Source organism: Bidens hawaiensis, unplaced genomic scaffold (genome assembly GCF_021521415.1).
Source record: "Bidens hawaiensis isolate Kalapana, Puna unplaced genomic scaffold, B.hawaiensis_p1.1 tig00044713_1, whole genome shotgun sequence".
Lineage (NCBI taxonomy): Eukaryota > Viridiplantae > Streptophyta > Magnoliopsida > Asterales > Asteraceae > Bidens > Bidens hawaiensis.
Window position 1 is genome coordinate 87,629 of NW_027497940.1, and position 4,437 is coordinate 92,065.

General features: G+C 35.9%; 1 pseudogene across 1 annotated transcript; it reads left to right on the top strand.

The window, feature by feature from the left end:
* Window positions 1–3,743, top strand: LOC143595137 (uncharacterized protein C115.02c-like; annotated as a pseudogene). The gene is made up of 11 exons (XR_013146476.1): window positions 1–147; window positions 899–1,034; window positions 1,100–1,245; window positions 1,338–1,787; window positions 1,852–1,974; window positions 2,076–2,197; window positions 2,651–2,720; window positions 2,826–2,918; window positions 3,031–3,158; window positions 3,236–3,377; window positions 3,469–3,743. The product of XR_013146476.1 is annotated as an uncharacterized protein C115.02c-like (transcript).
* The last annotated feature ends 694 nt before the right edge of the window (window positions 3,744–4,437 follow it).

The window sequence follows — 4,437 nt, forward strand, 5'->3', positions numbered from 1 at the left end:
ATTGATTCAGGGCCACTTACACAATATAAAAACCTGGTCAAAGAAGGAAGGTTGCAGTTTGATTCTTACCAGCAGAAAGTTGCTTTAGAACTAGATAACTTGCTTCAAAGATTGGAGCAGTACGAAAAAGAAATGCAAGAATATCATGTAGGTTTTAAAAGTTAACAACCCCAGTTTATATTATTCATTTGATGCAAATTGAATTTTAATAATCCAAACTATTACCCATTAGTCACATTACCGGTATGGATTATTATCGATAGGCCTGGCAATTTTGGCGCACCATCCCAAAATTGGGTTGATATGGGTCATTTTTCAAAAAAAAAAGGGGTGATATGGGTGGCTATTTCTCATAAAACGGGTCAAGAGTGGGTTCATTGAGACAACCCTTTCTAGTGAAACGGGCCAGAATGGGTTGGTGTTACACACGCAACCGGCACCAGCGCATGCGTAACCCGGCATCGGGCGCATAACCCGACACTGTGTACATAACACACCAGGTCGTGCCAGTTATTTGTCTAATGCGAAACCGTTTCTGACCTGAACATTTTGGATGGTTTTTTGAAATTCTTTAAATGAAAGAATTTTAGTCAAATTATTTGAATTTTCTCTAGTTACGATTATTTTCCCATGTTGTTTAAACCAACCTTTTCTGACCCGAAACCCCGTCCGACCCAACCCTGTTCTGATCCGAACCCCTTTCGACCCGAACCAAAATAACCCTTTTTTGAATCGACCTGTTTGGACCTGAACCTGTTCTGACTCGTAACCCGAACCTGCCCGCCAGACATGTTTGCCAGGCCTAATTGTTGGTCAATGGGCCACCGTCTGGATTATTAAAATCCAGTTTACCTTTATTTTTCCTATAATTAATTGATTTGTTTCGTATTATCTTTAGATTAAACTGGCCAAGTGGGAAGAAAACCGCGAGAATGAGCGTCGCAAGCTTTTACTAAAGGAAGCCGAGAGTAAGCAACAACGAAGTGAAGCATTAGACAAGACACACAATAGATTCTTGGGCGATGGCTTGATCGGTAACTCATAATAACCACATTCTTTTCTCGTTTAATTTTTATTAATGACACTTAATTTTATGCAGGAAAAAACCCGTGAATGTAGAAGCCGGAGTCGGAAAATGGGTTTCATATCTAAACAGAGAAAAGAAGTTGGATTTAGCAGTTGGCAAACGCCCTGATATCCCACCAGCTCCTAAAGGATTATACATTTACGGGAATGTTGGTAGCGGTATGTTGACAGTTGGTTGTTGACTTTTTCTAGTCCTTTCACTTTAGTCAACTATATTTTATTGTTTTTATAATTATTAAAATGCCATGTAGGCAAGACGATGTTGATGGATATGTTTTATAATTCCACCAAAGGAATTGTTACACATAGAAGACGGTTTCACTTTCACGAGGCGATGTTAGAGATTAACGAACGTATGCATAAGGTGTGGAAAAATGAAGTGCAAGAAAAGTCAACACAGTCAACTATTGCTAATTGGATAATAAACCTTCCATTTGATACTAAAGTTAAGGAATGGATAGCTGGTGAAGAATCTTATAAGGAGAATATGCAGATGAAGAATATTCTTCCGGCTGTTGCAGATAAGTTTTTTTGTTGACAAGAAAAGTCAAAGCAAAGGCGCTAGCATTCTATGTTTTGATGAAATCCAGACTGTTGATGTGTTTGCAATTGTTGCCTTATCGGGAATTATTAGCAGATTGTTAAGTACTGGAACGATTCTTGTTGCCACTAGTAACCGAGCGCCAAGTGACTTGAATCAAGTAAGGTTTTCATATTAATAACTATGAAATTGTATTAGTTACTCATGTTTATTATATTATTTAGGATGGTATGCAATGGGAGATATTTTTGAAGCTTCTTGAAAAATTAGAAGACCATTGTGGAACTGTTTTAATTGGAAGTGAAACTGATTACCGTCGCCTATTATCACAAAGATCTATAAACCTGGTAAGAATTTAAGGTTTACCTTTAATCTACAAAATTACTTTCATTTATGAATTTGCCAACTTTTTATGTGAGGTGGTTATACTGATATTATTTATGCATAGGTGACCTACTTTTACCCTTTAAACAGTATCGCAACCAAGAAATTTGAGAACGTGTGGGATGAAACAATAAGAAATTTTGGAGGATCCGTTAGATCTGAAACCATCTCAGTAATGTTTGGCAGGTACATCTTATTAGGGGGTGTAAACAAGCCGAGCCACTCGTGAACTACTCGAGATTGGCTAGCTAAAGGCTCTAATCGAGCGAAGCTTAAATGAGCATTAGCTTCATATACCAAGCTTGATTGGACTTGCGAGCCTAAACAAGCCTATTATTTAAATAAATATAATAACTTATTTTTAATATAATAAACTTATAATTACATATTATAACAAAAATAACTAAATAATATATGTCATCTTTTATATAAAAATTAATGTTTATAAACCGAGCTTTAGCTTGAAAACATTGTCACGATCTTAGCTCAAGCTCTTTTAACTAATTGAGCCAAGCTGGAGCTTAGGCGAGGTCAGTCTCGACTCGTTTTACACCCCTAGTCTTAAGGTCAGCATGTTTTAAACGCTACAAGACTTTCAATATATGAAGCTTAATGTTGCAAAATTAATGCATTATGTAGAACACTGGAAGTTCCTGAAAGCTGTAACGGGGTAGCAAAGTTTTCATTTGAATACTTATGTGGTTGTCCGGTAACATTCTGATATAATTTGCTTTATATTGTCATATACATATAGTTTAATTTCTTTTTTTACATTTACCATTTTTGAGTTAATAATGATAAGCATCATTTTTAGGTAGGCGCTGCAGATTGCATTGCTGTGGCCAAGAATTACCATACGGTATTCGTATCAGACATTCCTACGTTGAGTATGCGGATTCGTGACAAGGTGCGTTGACCAAATTTGGTCAAACTATAGCCAATTTGACATCCTAGTTACATATCGATGATAAGTATGCGGATGATTCATGTTTACATTACTATTTTTATTATTATTTCAGGCACGGAGATTTATCATACTCGTTGATGAGTTATACAATCACCATTGTTGTTTATACTGTTCTGCAGCTTCTTCTATTGAAGAATTATTCCAGGGAACCGAAGAGGGAACTCTTTTTGATTTAGAGAGGTAAGTTTTTGTTATTGAAAATTTGGAGTTTTTTTTTTTAATGTTTTTATGAGCTAATTGTGTGATTTGAATAACAGTTTTCAGTTTGAAACGGAGGCAGAAGGTTCAAAGCTTCGTAGAGATGTTTTAGCGGAGGGAAATATTGGTTCGGGAGGTGCTCCAGCTGGCATCATTTCCATGCTTTCTGGAAAAGAGGAAATGTTTGCTTTTCGTCGAGCGGTCTCTCTCTCTTTCTACCTATACACGTACATATATCTTATCTATAATATATTACCATACATATGATTTGACATTGACGGTGGTTTTGTAGGTCTCGCGTCTCATAGAAATGCAAACACCTTTCTATCAGGAAGGCGTACGCCTTTATCATCCATTTTTTCAAGGGGGGACCGTATTGGGCTCAACCTGCGTAACATGAAACATGTTACTGGTATAGAAACAGGTGTTTGAAAGATGGATTTGTTTTGTGTGTGATTTGATGATAGATTGGTGAAAGAATCCCAATAAAGTTATATTTAATGTGACATCTTGGGCGTGTTTGGAATCAGCGGTCCCTTGAGTGTATACTCAAAGATCTTACCTGTTGTTAGTAGTTACATGATGTATAACTTTTCATGATTTAAGTAAAGTCACATTGCTTATTTGATTTGAAAAATATTAATTCTGTAAATTGTGATACAAATATTTTGTGTTTTGCCTTTGCTTTTAGTTCCCTAATGTTTATTTAACTCTATACTTATAGTCTCGGGTGTGATTCACAAATTATGATCGGTCTATTTCGTATGGAGATGCCAGTGGCCGATATTGTGAGTACCAGTGTTACGTGATTTCTGCAATAAGAATGATATGTTATGAGGGCCGACTCACTGATTTTGGAGGCTTAAATCGAAATGAGATTTTGTGACCCTTTCATGACAATAGTTTAAAAAAAACCCGCTTATTACATGTCTCGAACTTTCAACCTATTGTTTGAAAAAAAGAACTTGGCAACCTATCAATATATAATGTTTTTTTGGATTTGAAGACTTAATTAAGTGAGTCTAAAGCTCTTGCCTGATTTCGTTAGCCCACGGGCCGGCCCTACTTATGCATGATTGGTATTATGTAACATTGTATTTTTTCAAAAGATGACAATTGACAACCAAGAAGAAGTTCAAATTTTTGAAGTTGTTTAGACATGTAGCATGAGTTGTGTTGTGACATGTTTTATGTGATCATGATTACGTTTATATTGATGTTAAAGTGTGTTATTATTGAAATTTGGTTAGGTGTTGAAAAT